At 44.9% G+C, this 14,953-nt stretch overlaps 1 long non-coding RNA gene across 1 annotated transcript; it reads left to right on the top strand.

Annotated features, from left to right (window-relative positions):
- Nucleotides 1-6,510: 6,510 nt before the first annotated feature.
- LOC125333260 lies at nt 6,511-10,646 on the top strand. Its single transcript, XR_007206818.1, has 3 exons — nt 6,511-6,580; nt 7,194-7,327; nt 9,404-10,646. It is a non-coding gene; the product is annotated as an uncharacterized LOC125333260 (long non-coding RNA).
- The last annotated feature ends 4,307 nt before the right edge of the window (nt 10,647-14,953 follow it).

A 14,953-nucleotide genomic window follows, 5' to 3' on the forward strand; every position in this document is an offset into this window, starting at 1 on the left:
CTGCCTCAAGCAAAGCAGGGATCTGGATTCATCTGAACACCGGTGTCCCCTGTGAGTGTGGCTGCCTTGCAGCTCCTTGCTCTCTTCTTCCAACCCCTCAGGAAACACAACAGCAGAGATTTCTTGTAGGGATCCTTGAGGCTCCTCTCTCCGGGAAAAATTCTTAGTTTAGAATTCTGCTCCTTGATGTCTGAGTGCTCTGCATCTTCCCCCCCCACCCCGATCAAATTTTAGCATCTTAAATAGTCTTTGCTAGGGGCTAGATGTCCATAGATGATAGAGATGTTGATATGATGTGTGTAGGTGACTGAGACAAGCTGCTCACTCTGCAGAGGGGTTTGGCAGTCAGGGTGGAGCACTGTCACCACAGGGTCACTGGTTTAGAACAAGGTGTTGTGTACCTCTGTCAACAGTGTGTTTATTCACATATTGCGGTGCTTAAACTTTTCCTCTCAAAATTTTTCTCTGCCACAATAATGTGGTTTAGGAAAAATTCCCAGGAGCTGCTGATGGCCAGGAAAGTCATCTGCTGTGCTCTTGGGGATGTGGTGGTGTTATTCCATGTGCAGCCAGGTAGGTACCAACTGCCTTTTGCTGACCTGTTATCAGAGGGCTCTTTCCATAAAGAGAACATTTCTCCAGATATCAGACCACTGTCTCAAACCAAAAATGAAACACTAGATTTTGGTCCTAGTGATACAACAAGACAGTGATTGATATCAAGCAAAAAACCCCAACACTTTATTTAGGGAAAAGTAATTTTTGGGAATGTTATTTTAAAAATGAAGGCATGGAAAGTTTAAATAGAAGGCAGATCTGTAGCTTTTAATGAAATCAGTTTCTCCTTTCCTCCCAATTAAGAATCCCCAAACCAATCCATTTCTGAACCAGCTCAAGGTGAGCAAAAGTAATTCAAATACAAGTTTAGACCAGATTGCATTTGAACTTGTCTTGAGTATTAATACATGCAACTATGATATTTTCTCATCATGTGACCTCTAGAGAGGAAAGATAGACTGTTGGTTTTTTTTAATGCTGGTGCTAAAATTATCTGCTAGTTTTGAACATTTCTGTTATGATAGTTGCAGTGTTAACTCCCACAGCCACCTCTCCCACAGACACAGAAGCTGGGGAGCCACGTGGCTGTGTTTGTAGTGCACCAGATCAGCTCAAACTGTGCATGAAGGAGGCTTTGCTCCAATAAGCCACCGAGTTTGCCTCTGTCACCCACTCCAGGAGAGGGCTGACCTCACTGGACGAATGGAGGAGATGGTGGTCAGAGGAAAGAGTCACTAGAAGAGGTCAGTCCTTAGTGCTTCTGCCTTTTGACAGGGTGATTAAATAAAAACTGGAGCTCTAAACTAGGTTTAGCAGCCCACAGGAGCTTTATTCCTTACCATCCCTTAGTAAATGATGTAGTCAGCATGTGATGCCAGGTAACTTTCCTGTTTCCTTGGAATAGCACTCTGGTTTTGTTTTGCAGAAGTCCGTAAAAATATCACCCGAACACAGACAGTCAGGACTTAGCTTTAAACTCTGCTGTGCAAGCACTACTCAAATGCAGTTTCTCAGAGCTGGGGTCTCACATTGCCCCTGTGGTGCTGCAGGACACAGATGCAGCATCACCACCGTGAATTACAGCGAAGATGTTTAACTGCGGCTCTGGCGCCGCGGGGCTGGGTTAGCTTCAGCAGTTGAGTCACCATGTCTGTGCTGGGACATCACCGCTCTGTCCGCAGGCTGAGGCTGCAGGGGCCAAAGCAGCGAGCAGGGCCATCCATCAAACGCCCCGGCTCCTGAGCCCTCGGCGGGGCTGGGCTGCAGGTGGCGATGCTCGGCAGGGAATGCTGGCCCGGTCCCGCGGGACGAGGCTGCGCTCCGAGCGCTGGGCTCAGACCTGGCTGCAGATGTGCAGCCTGAGCCGTCCTGTGGGCTGGGAGAGGGGCAGGCAAGCGCTGCAGAGGGGACAGTGGTGTGGCACAGGCACAATCAAAAGCATGAAAGAGAAAACTCTGATCAAGAAGGAGCTAATGAAGGAGAAAGAGGCTGTCAGTGCAGAGGCAGCTGAGTATGAGATGAGCCCAGAGCAGTGTGTTTTCCCATCCAGGTGGTCTGGGGGCACTCAAAGATGGGATGAGTGGGCTGGCACCAGTCTGCAAACCAAACTGTGCTGGGATGCTCAGGAGAGCGACTGTGAGCCCGCATGCAATTCTGCCTTGGAGCAGCCCCTTCCCAGCGCCTAATTACATGCTTTGGGGATTGAGGCTCCTGGCTGTGATTCCCTGTTTCTCCAAAGGAGACTTGGGAGCCTTAAGAGAAAACCAGTTGTCTTGAACAGCCCATCCTGCAACTAGAAAAGAAATCTATTTCGTGATTAAGTTATTCCAATCAGAATGTGCCATATGCAGCTTTTCCCAATGGGATGCAGCCAGCAGATGCATTGGCAGCCCCTTCTCCCCCTTCCCCCTCCAGCTCACATTGGGTAAAAAAAATGCTTATAAACCAAATAACAACCATTCTATGAAACTCGAGCCAGTCTCTGCTGTGCCTGTATAACTGAGGCTCGGGGATGTGTCTGAGAGGAAAACTCAGACGCACAGGAGATCTGCAGGGTAGGGCCTTGAATGCATGTCTCTCCATTTTATAGTGGTGCTATAATGAGCGGACCCTTCTGGAACAAGAGCAGTAAAGTAATCAATATTTAAATGTATGCTCCACTGGGGTGGACTAGAAGTTGAATATATGGGATTAGGGATTGAGTTTTAAGAGAGGGTCTGTGGCTAAAGGATGGGGTGGTGAGAGTTTTCTGATTTTTTTTTGTATTCTTCCATCACCTACAGAGTATCAGAAGGTCACAGGTAGGAGGAATTCTCAATGCTGAGACTCAGCTCTTAGTGTCACAGTTCTCAAATGGTTATCAAATAATATGTGGAAAAAATATTCTGTTTAGAAAAGCATCAAGTCTACCTTCAAAGAGCAATGCATCGAGACCACATACATGCTCTGGCATTTCTGAAGTTGCCTTCATATTCATTAGACTTTAATGATACGAGTGACTTTCTGTCTATCAAATGCTGCAGAAACGTTTCCCTTTGCACTTGCACATCAGTAATATCTGGGTTTTGTAGTCTTCCCCAATGCATTACATTTTGCTTGCATGCTTGTAAGCCTTTTATTATAGAAAACGAGGACTATTGCTGGGCAAACTCTAATTTACAGATTCTGCAGGCTTTGTTTATTTACAAATCAAAAGGATAAATTAAATTGGATTGGGACAATAAACATACACGGGATGGTGGAAAATACCATCTTTTGAAGTGTAGCCTTCATCTGGCTTAGCTGCACCCATGCAATGCAACAAATCAGCTCTGTTTGCCAAAGTGCTCCCAGTGTTTGCTGTGCCACATCCCTGAATGCTGTTGCAGTGAAGCATGTGAGCCACCCACAGGCCCACCAGGTTCAGTCCTTAGCTGGTTTTAGGGGAGGTAACAGATTTCTGATTTGGGCAGCTATTCAGTTTTAAAATGAAACTCTTCCAAAGTAAATCTTGGATGTAAGGTGAGAATGGAGGAGATGGAGATGAAGGGCAGGACAATCCAGTCCCTTTTCCCTGCTTCCCTGCAGCACCAAGCAGAGTAAGGAGATGTTATCAGGTCTGTGCTTTTTCTCTTTGCATGCTCCTCCTCTGCACACAAAATGTTTTGGCTGTGTTTGAAGTACCTGACAGATCTGTGCTGGTGCCACCTCCCAAAACATCAAGGACACCTTTGCTTATACATGATCCAGCTGTGTTTGAGGGTGATGAAAGCACAAGTCAGGTTTCACAGTCCTGCTCCTAAAATGTTAAACCCAGCTCTTCCTTCTGACTTCCTGAGAGCCATCAGGAACTTGGGGACTCTTTCAAGTCTGGTTGGAGTTAGCAGAAATCCTGCTTCTCTGCTTTTTGCATCTGCGTTGGGGAAAAGGTCTTTTCTAAAGCCCTGACGTTAAGCTTGTCTGTCATGTGGAGCTTGCATATAATAGAGGATGCAAGTTACTGTTTCCAGGGAATATTGTACTCTTTGTTTTTTTCCTTTTTATTATTATTTTTTCAGTCAGAAGTCTCCATTACTCTGGCAGAAAGGAAAGTGAGCAAGTTTGCATAGTCTTTGCCACGTTTTCCCTCTCCACCTGCAAACAGGGAATAGGGATACCAACACAGTTCCTACTCTATAACTGTGTGCTTGACTCTCCCTAAATAGGGAAAAGCTGTCCCTGCTGCTCCCCAGCTGGAGGTGGCACTGTTGCAGGTAACAGGGGACCAACCAAGGGAAAAGTTTTCCAATTTTCTGGTTGACGTAACCAAACTTGTTCTTTGTAATCCTGAGCCCTTTGCTACTTTTTTTCTGAAATTCAATGAGATATTTTGCAAGTCCTCCCAGTTTAAAATCACCCTGGTGTAAGCCTGTTTCCCTGGGGCTTTGCCAGCAAAGCTTTAGCTGTCCATGTGGAATGGTAGGGAAGGAGTGCAGCGCTGGGTCTGGGACACAGCTGGCAGCACATCTCCAGGTAACATCCCTCTCTTCCCTGGTGAGGTGTGGAGCACACAGGTATTGCTAGGTGGGAACAGCTGCACCATTCTCTGTGGGGAAAAATATTAATACCATTTAAAATGAATTGTGTGCTTGAGATAAATTACCTCCTGCAAGTGTGTTGCCTCAGAACTTGTATAGCTTGTATTTAAGAGGATTGACAAAGTGTTCAGGCTTCTACAAAATAGGGAGAGATTTAAACATGGGAAGGAACTACAAGCTCTCATCTTTTGTGGCAGTCTGGATTTCTCTAATCCATATCTGTATTTGCTTACATTTAATTAGAGACAGGCCCTGAAATGACTTAGTGGGCTGTGTGCATGCTGAATCCACAGCTGAGACAAATTCATTTGTCACGTGTAATTCTGACCCCCTCGCTCCGGAATGCAGCAGGCTGGGAGCAGTGGGAGCTCTGTGCTGTCTCTGCAGGCTCTGCTGGCTGCTCTCTGGGGTGGCAGCAGGGCTGGCCCTGCTGTGCCAGGGATGGAGCTGGATTAGTGCTTTGCACCCACAACTTCCTTGTGCAGTTCTGGGAGCATCAGCCCCCTCACCTCCTGCGTTACAGTGAGGATCAGAGCGCTCCAAACCCCTTCCCTGCTTGCTCCTCACAGCCTTTGCAAATGCAGTTCCTGAAAAACGTGCTGGTTAAGAGATCGTGTTGGAAGTGATTGTCGGTGTAACACCCACTTTGTAAAAATGCTTTTGTAATAAAGTCATGTTTATGAATGAAACCAAGCTGGAATTAAATATTTGAATTACTGGAGTAAATATATTGGCAAAACAATATGGAATTAACTGATGGAGCCCTGGTGATATGGCATTTATATCTCATGGTTTCCATAGATACATGTGACAGCATTTTGCAAACACTATACACCACCTGAAATATATTATTCAGGAATAATAATTGCATTTAAGCGTGTTCTGCACGAAACCCCTCCTGAAGTATTTGTTGAGTGATGGAAACTAAACAGGTTTTCAAAGGTCATTGCAGCTTTATCAGTTCTAATCTTAAATTTTTCCCAAAGTAAAGGTGGAAAGGAGGCAGAGAAAGCCCCTGGCCCAGGGCCTGTGCCTGTAGTTTTGTGATATGGTCCAGTGAGTGCAGCTCAGCCTGGGGAAAGAGGCTGGGGTGTGTGCATGTCCTGCCAGCAGCAGGGCGGGTTGTACCCAAGCTGAGTAAGGGAATGACAGAGTGGCTGGGAAGATACAGCCTTGAAAGGGTACTGGGAAGGAGGAAAACAAAAGTTCAGGAGAGAGCAACTAAGATGAGCAAACAGATCCATCCACATCAAGTCACAGATGTGTGAGGCTGGAGGATGGTTCCCCTCAGCACATGAAGGTTCCCTGACAATAAGGAGTTGCCTTGAAGGGGATGTTCACCCTGAAGCAGCACTTTGCTGATGACAAGTTTCCAAGAGCCGCGGTGCCCAGGTGAGGCCGATGGTTTGGAAGAGGCTTCACGGCCGGAATAAAGCCGAGGCAGAGCCCCACGCCTGGGGGTGGCCGGATCTCCGCCGGGCACAGCGAGTCCTGGCCGTGCCTCAGAACTGGTGCCCACTGTGGAGGCTGAGCTCTCACAGGAATCTGGCTCATCTTGGGTAGAAATAATTGAAACAGTCAGAATTATTATTCTCCCTCCCCAGTTCTTCTTCCTATCAAATATGCATTTCCCCCCTCTATGCTCTAATTAAAAACCAGATGAGAGGGAGAGAGGAGGAGGAAACTAATAATGCCAGTTACACATTTGGCTTACAAAAAAGAAAAGCACACTCTAATGCGTTTGGGGACAATAAGGAGGAAATGATTCACGCTTAATAAACCTCTTTGCTGTTAATCTCTGTTAACCTAAGGGCTCTGTTACTTTATTGAAAAGTCTCCTCACTTTCCGTTGTGTCATTGAAAAGAAAGAACTTTCATTATTATTTTTTGCAGGGGTTATTTATTGAACCTGCTGCCTCTGGAGCACTGGGGTGTTGTGGAAACTGGGCATCCTGGTTGCTGTTACGGTAAGAATATTTTATCACTGCCAGGATCCTTCCCCTTGCCCATGGCAGCACTGGGAGGTCCCAAGCCACACACCAAAGTCATGGAAGGGTTGGTCACAGCTTCCCAGGTGCTGTTAAGGAAGGCTGCTGGGGTCACTTGCTTGTTAAGGTGATTGAGATCTGCTGCCAGAGGGGATTCTGGGTGGGTTCCTACCGACCACCTGAAGGGCTGAGGATGAGTCTGTGCTGGAGAGTTCTAGCAAGGAGCCCAGAGCTAAACATCCTCCTGCCACCTCACTGAGGAGATGGAAGTACGATGGATGGATGTGATTAGCACAGTGTGTTTAAAACCCCATATTTTTCCTGCATGATGCACAGTCTTTCACAGCTTTCTCATCCCATGGAGTAATGCCCAGAAATTGATGTTATGCTGTTGTAATGGGAAAGGAGCGGGGTGTCGCAAGGGGCAGAATGGATATTGCTGAGAATCCCTCATGCTTAATGATTTTCTTTCCAGATGCATCATCTTTCACCTTCTCCCTTGTGTCTGGCCTTCAAATATCTAAAGGTTTGGGTTTGTTTCTTTCTCTTATGGTCTGTGGCATTAAATGCTGTCCCCGTTTTTCTGAAGCAGCTGTGTTGGCAGGGGCCGGGTGACTCCTCCCGTCTGGAACCGATGGCTCGGGAGCGCACAGATGCCACCGTGTTCCTGGGAGCTCCAGGTGACCCACCCACCTCTTGTGGTGCTGCTCAGGTGGCTGATTCCAGGTGAGTGAAGGTGCATTTGAAGGTAGGAAATGAGGAGGAAGAGCAGCACCAGAGGTGGCAGAGGATGTACAGGAAGAGAAAAATAGCATTTTTGGGAGGATTTAGTGTCAGGACCAACAGGAAACACAGCAGCAAGATGTCCCTTTGACTCCTGAAGCAATTTGCAAGAAATGTGCTCTCACTTAGCCTGGATGATGGCTCTTCCCTTTGCTGTAATCTGCAGATCTTCCCTCCTGACCCAGCTGCACCCAAGTGTTCAGAGCAAGCCAGCACCTCTGACTGAGATGTCTCCAATCTGGGAGGTTCACAGGAGGGTCAACACTTGACTTGATATCAAATCCTTCAAAGGAAATTTCCCCGTGGTTTTAGTACATTGGGGTTTTTTAACTCCAGCAGGAGTTTTGTCTTATTATTTCTGTGAATCAAACCATGTTTCTGAAATCTTTTCTTTCTGAGGGAAAGCTATTTTAAAGTTAGAGCTGGATAAAAATTAAAGCATGAACATTATCTGATTGGATTGTAAGTCATTTATAAGATATTCAGAGTGAAATCAGTACAGCTGCACAACATCATTCCCTGTTAATGCAATCAATACCCTCCTCTTGTTGTTACAGGCACATTTCTCTGGTTCTGGCCAATGAATTCTGAAATATTGTTTGCAAAAGTTTGCCTATTTCTCACTGTGTTTATTTGAGAAGTATTTTAGTTATCTCAAAATCAGATTTTCAAATACAGCAGTTTTTCCCCTCTGTGACTGCTATGAAAATTGCACTTGGAAAATCAAAGCTTTCAGAGGTCATTTTAATTTCATCTGTTGTTTTTGTTGAGGTCCCAGCACATCAAAAATCCACACTCAGAGACATCTGTCTCTGCTCAAACATTTAAAATTCCAGGAGGCCCTCATGGTACAGAAAGAGTGCAACCAGAATCATCACACCCCAGCACTCACTGGAGCTTGGGATGAGGACCCAAATCATGTCAAAACTCAAGATGCTTGGCTGGAGCACTGCCTGTCTGTGGGCACCACTGCTGGGACTGAGCAGAGCAGAAGCATGCCAGGGCTTGATTGAAACTGGACAGAAAAGGTCCTATAGGAGCACATTTTCCACAGGAAAAACCCTGAGTTGAGAGGATTCAGAGCTGGGTTGCCAGCAGCCAGAGGTTATCAACCCTCTAAAGGCTTCCTGTAGCTGGGGGCATTAAATAATTAAGTAGTCTTTCCATCCAGACTCATGGAAAATTTTCTCATGTACTAAAAAATTCTCCAGACCACCACCAGTAGCTGAAATGATGAGAGAAACCCGGCCTGAGTTTACACTATGCTATGGCAAAGATGAATACAAAAATTGCACGAAGAAGCAGCCCCCCTGGCAGAACATGACATTTAAATGTGTTTCCCTCCTTCGATTTAAAATGCAAGAAGTGAGGGGATGCAAGAAGGCACTCACTTGAGGTTCAAAGAGCTGTTCATGTAAAGGATCAATAGATCCAGCACTGCATTTAGTGTCATACTAAGTGCTGGACCAGGCAATTATTTTGATTCATCACTGTGGTAAGTGAAGCATCAAAGTGTGACAGAAAATTCTCATATTTTCCTGTTTCTTATGTAACTGAAATATTTCATCTTTAGAGGCAGTTATGTTATAGATTGATATTCTGCTCTTGACAGGTATTGCAAATGGTTTGTTGGTTCAGTGCTAGTTTTACAGGTTTTTGACATTTTCACAGTCTCTGATCCATGGGGTATCTGTGCCATGGGGATCCTTCCAGCAGCACCTGCGGCCTTTGAGACACCTGACTGGAGCATTAGGGTGCAAATGTTCTTACTGGCATCACAGGGAAAACTCCTGTTGGCTCAAAAGAACCGGTTCTAGAGTTGGGTCCATCTTACTTTGACAAACTAAAAGATGAAGGTCTAAATGTACTCAGGGTAACAAATTAGATAATGAATATATTACATATGCTCAGCCACTTTGCTTCAAGGGCTTTAATAGTTCTCTGTTCACTGACAGCAGCAGCCAGTCCCAAATAAAACCTGCAAAGAAAGCTCATGCACTTTTTTCCTTGTTATGTAAGTCAAAGCAGCAGATGCTTGTGCTGTCCTTTGCCATTCCACGGGAGAGCTGAGGTACCACGAACTCATGACCTGAGCCTGCAGCAGATTTCCCACGTCAGTGACTTGCCAGTCCTGTTCCTTCCAGATGAGACAAACTGAAGTTTGATCCTGAGACAAATGCTGTCCTGAGTATAGAGTGGCTTCACAACCAAGATCTGTTGTCACGAGTTTGCCACAGAGGGGTGTGTTGAAGGAAATGCCAAGGCAGCTGCTGACTACGTTGCGTGAGCAGTGTGGGACGTTCTGGGTAACTTGTGAAGAGCCCAAGGAATTCCATTCTTTCCCAAGGTCCTTATGGTCTCAGATGCCTACAGGAACATGGGCTTGGGAGTGGAAAAGGTGTCAGAAGTGAGAGGGGACCAGCTCAACTTCCATGTGGGAAGGGCACAAACGGCTCCCTAAAAACACAGCAGCCCCTCTGAGTATCTGCTGGAGGCTTTTAAGGAAAATTGCTGCTCCCAGGAAAAAAGGCCTTTGGACCTGAGGACATGATGTTGTTTGGAGCTCTGAAATTTGCTCCTTTCAACTGGTCTGTGCCTGTGGAAGAACCTGTTGGTTTTCCCAGCTGTGTAAGTCTTATCCTGCATGTTGCAGAGCAGTTGCTCCCATTCAGGGTGAGTAAACCAGTTCTGGAACATTTATCTCCTTGCAGATCCTCATTATTCAGTATGATTTGAGCATGCTGTGAAAAACACTGAAGCTCTTCAGTTCCTGTGCTGTAATGGGGGGATGTACAGGCTTGTCCTGACAGTCCTGGGACGTGAAACTCTATGATAATAACCCCAGGTGCCACCTATTGCTGTTATCCTGAGCTGGTGCTGGAGCCGCAGCTGCTTGAAGAAATGAATTTGTTTGCTCAAAGAATGTAAATATACCATATTTGTATATTAGTGTCTTTTGAAGTCATTCAAATTCCACTGAAAAATTCTGCAGAAAGTTCTTTAGGTAACTGCCAACTCTTAGACTCATTTATGCACTTCTGGTTGACAAAAACACCTTTCAGAGAGCTGTGTGTGTTTTGTTGATGTGCAGTCAGCTCTGCAGGCTGCTTGTTACCTGTTCTTGGCAATATTTCTGCCTGAAATCCTTGTGTAGTCCCAGGCTACAATGTCACTTCAAGTGGGGCTTCGAAAGACCAGCAACAGGACTGATCTGGCCTGCAGAACATGGCAGGCAGCTGGAATCTAAATTACTGAAAGTACTAGTGGAAAGCTCAGAATTTACATCAGATATAATGTATTATGAGTGAGATTTATAACAGGATTACAGAAAGCAGTTAGTTAAAGCTACTGGCAGTAAACAGGGATTAAAATATTTATCTAGCTTTAAAAATATGAATAATGGAGTAATTTATGTAGTTATGTAAAGAAGCCGTGTACTTTATACTGACAACAAATAGCACTAATATCACTAATATTTTACAATGTCAAAATCTTCCATGTATATATCAAAATCCTTCCATGCCTTTCACTTCCAAACCAAACCCTCTTGTATCTAATCAGTGCATAATATGGAATTTATACAGACATGCTACAGACATGCTCACAAGGGCAGTGTGACAGTGCAGCTCTCTGCCTTTCTGCCTCCCTCCTCCCTGGGACATCAGTTCCTTCCCTTCCCTCTGGGAGGGTGTGTGATGCCAGTTACAAGGCAGCTGGCTGCTAATATTTCCTGCACTTTTATATTGCTCTTCCAACTGTGGCATTTCTTCTAATTTAGCTCTGTGCTATCAGAGTTATTTTACAGGAAGGTCTGGTCTTTCTCCAGGGAAGTGGTTGAGATTTTAGACCTCCACAAGTCCAGTCTAATATTTGAAACTTTTTACATAGAAGCATTCTTCTTTCTGACCCAGATCTTTCTGCAGTTACCTGCTGCAGTATCCCTCCAGTTCAGCTGCTTTGACATGTAATCTATAAAACAATTAGAAAATGTAAAGCAAACGCTTACTGTCTCAACAGAAATGCATTGGTGACCATGAGCAGCACCAGAGGCTTCACTTTTTACTTTTTCCATCACCTCGTTGCCAGGAACAGCTTTCACTATAATGTGCATCTGCAGTGATTGCTGTGACATTTTATCCTGGAAAAGTTGCAAGTTCCCCTGTTGTTGTAGCTCTGTAAAACCATGCTTAAGTCTGCCTGGACTGATAAAACCATCTGGTAGGGAGACATCAGCTTCATCTGGACGATCTGTGCCATCCTCTGAAGGCTAAAGCACAGACCCCAGGGCCAGTTTCTTCCTGAGACAACCTCATGGGTTCCAGTTGCCACCAGGACTCTCATGCTTCCTGTTCTCAGTCTTTTGGGTGAGGTAAAAATATTGTTCATTCCTTGTTTAGGCCTAAGGAAGAAAAGCTCAGTGGTTTGCTGCTTTCTGCTTTTACTCTCCAGTCAGCTTAAATTTTTAAAATATTCAGCAGAGAGGATTAAGCAGCACAGCTGGCCTTGATCCTGTGTCGTGCTGAATTCCCAAGGTAATTGGTCATGCTGCACATCGAGTGTCTCCCAACAGCTGGTTATTTCCTAAGCTTCTGCTGACAGGAATAAATTTAGCCCTTGGTGGTGGTCTAGGAGATGGGCATTAATGATGATCTTTGGGTGGCCAGCTCATTTCCCTCCTGGGTCAGACCACCCCAGTACTCTGTGAGCTTTGCTTCTTTATTTCTCTGCAACAGATTGGTCTCACTACACTGTATCAATACAAATTACTTAGTCAATTTTGGGTTTGAACTCTATCTTTTATGCATAACTTGTGAGTCTTATGTGTGCTGTGTTTCTGATTTTTGGTATGTGCAATGATTTATCCCCTCCTGACATTCTGTGGGACTGAAGTTTGGTCTTCGTCTCAAACGGCGCATCCCCAAGTAGAGTTTCAGCCTTTGTAAGCCAGCATAGAGCTCATGAAAAAATGATGATTTAAAGAATGTGAGCAGTGGCAATCGAAGAAACTAAATACGGTATTAAAATAAGGCAAAAATGTATGGTATTGGAAAATTATTTCAGCTCACTAGCTAAAAATTAAGTAGTAGGACTCATGAAAGGGGATCTGTGTGTATAGCAAGGGACAGACAGAGTAGTTGCTAGAGGATTACCCAAATGGTAAAAAGGCATGAAACATTCTCAAAAAAAATTTTGCCTGCTAAAATAGGAAGGAATTCTTTCTATTGCAAAAGCCTTTCTGCTTCTTCCAAATAGGGGGGAAAATATAGGGGGAAAAAATGGTGTTTATTGCACATTTGTTTAGAAAAGAAAGCTGGTTTTACAAGGTATAAACAGGAAACAGAGCAGAAGCGAGTTGCAAAACCATGAGGTGTCTCTCCCCTGGATTCTACTGGGGACATTCTTCATGGTTTCCCATCTCTACAATTATTTTTGATCCTTCATAACCTGTCAGCTTTTGGTTTTATTAAGGCAGTATTAGAATGCATTCTTTAGTCAACATATAATGACTAATGTGTTCTCAGAGTTTCTTCAGACCACTACCTAGAACAGCTTTCCATCAGCGTGGGGATGTATTAAACTTTGAGAAGTCATTGCCCTGCTTTCTCACGAGCAGTGTGGGAGGGAATGTGCTGTGCAGCCGTCCTGCCCCAGACTAGTGACAGAGCCTGCTTGCTCAAACACTTGTCTTTGGGAATAATTTTAACATATTGCTTATTAACAGCGTCAACAAGCAAAATGCCAGCTAACTGTACCTCTTGGGTATGTTTTTTGAAGAGTTTAACTCAAATATATGCAAAAATACATCACAATAATAGCTAATGGTGGGCAAAGGGCCAGCCATAAGTTCCTAAATAACTTCCAGCACCCAATAAAGTCTTGTCATGTTTGCACTGAAACTTTACCCTGTGTTTTTCTCTTCCAGGCTGCTTGGGAAATTGAGCAGCAGTGCCTGAGCAGGAATTAACTTTGCTTTGAATGAAACTTCGCTGGGTTTGCTCCCTGACAGGTACCAGTTTCAGGTAGTCAAAATGCTTGCTGGTTCACAAAGGCTGAATTCAGGGATTTCTGGACACAGGGTTTGAGAGGACTTTGGTGAAACTGAAATTTAGATTTCCAGAAGATGCTTCTTCACACAGTGTGTGCTTTGCTCGTGGAACCCAGTACTAGTGCCAAAGCAAGGTGAAAGCCCCAAACTCAGCCAGCTGCAAGGAAAAATCCCAACTTCTCTTCTGAGGAGTGCATGCAGGTTGCTTTCAGACATAAATGAAGTTCACTTCATAAATGAAGTGGAGACATGGTCTCCAAGATTGCTGCTCCTTTCCTAAGAAACAAACTCCTGGCCTTGGCCACTGCCTCAGCATATGGGCCAAGGACAAATGCCTCTCCAGACTAATTCACTGGGTTTATTCCCTGATTAACTCTTACTTTTTTATGAAATTCAGAAATTCGGATGAAATTCAATCTTAATTTTTTATTAAATGGAGACTGATTTGTCAAAAGAGTGTCAGGTGCTGGAGTTACCAGTCTTCCAAAGCAAATGTGATTCCAGAACAAGTTTCTACCAAGCATTGGGATACTGCCAATTCCAGTGCAGTCCTTGGACTAGTATCTCATGAACCACCGTAAGACATTAATGTTTTATACCTTCGGGAAGCTCGCAGCCAGCTGGCCTTGGTGCGTGTCCAACTCCTCCAGTGCTGGGAAGAAAATCAGCCCTGCAAAGTGCTGAGTGCTCCAGGTCTGATCCTGCAGAGGTGACACTATGGGGACAACCAGAAGCCTGTGAGCTGCGACACTGTGGGTGTGGACTGAGCTGTTCTCCAGCCCCGAGGGAGGATGCACGGGGCTGGACTGAGCTCTCATCTCTTGGCTTCCACCTCAGTTTGGAGCAGCTCCTCCTGCCCTGGGGTCTCCTTCCCAAATGCCTTGCACCATGGGTGGAACTGTATGAGGAAAGCTGCTTAGGAATTACTGGGAGACACCCAAAGCAGGGATTTAGACTGGCCTGAAAAACATCATTCATATTGTTTTAAAGTGATCTACCTGATCAGTTTGTTCTGGTTACATTTTTTAATGGAGAATGCAATGACATGCTGGAAAATGATGCATTTTAACAGCAACAGGAATATGAACGGGAAAATACAGGAGGGAAATTTGATAAGAATGAAAAAATATCACAGCCAAACAAGTATCAAACTTTTATTTTAAGAAGCATAGCATGCCTGAAATAATAGGGAAAAGCTATACCTGAACTGATGGTTGGCTCAGGAGGTGCAAAGTCTGGAGCTTCCAAACTTCTGCTTTGCCTCATTATTTCAAAACTTGTTGAGGCATTAGGTCAGGCATTTGGCAGGTTTCAGAAGAAGAAAGCGAGTAATTTTAAATAGCCCAAGTCCAGCACTCAGTCGCTATGGGGGTGGATCCCTCGCCTGCTTCTCTCTTCAGCCCGATGGAGATGAAATGTGCTGCACCACCCAGGTCAGCACCGTCTGATGCTCCTTCTCCCTGCCTGCAGGAGGGGCTGCCATTGTCTGCCACAGCGGCAGGTTTCAACCTTTACAAAGGGCT

Source organism: Corvus hawaiiensis, chromosome 14, assembly GCF_020740725.1.
Source record: "Corvus hawaiiensis isolate bCorHaw1 chromosome 14, bCorHaw1.pri.cur, whole genome shotgun sequence".
In the NCBI taxonomy this organism is placed as follows: domain Eukaryota; kingdom Metazoa; phylum Chordata; class Aves; order Passeriformes; family Corvidae; genus Corvus; species Corvus hawaiiensis.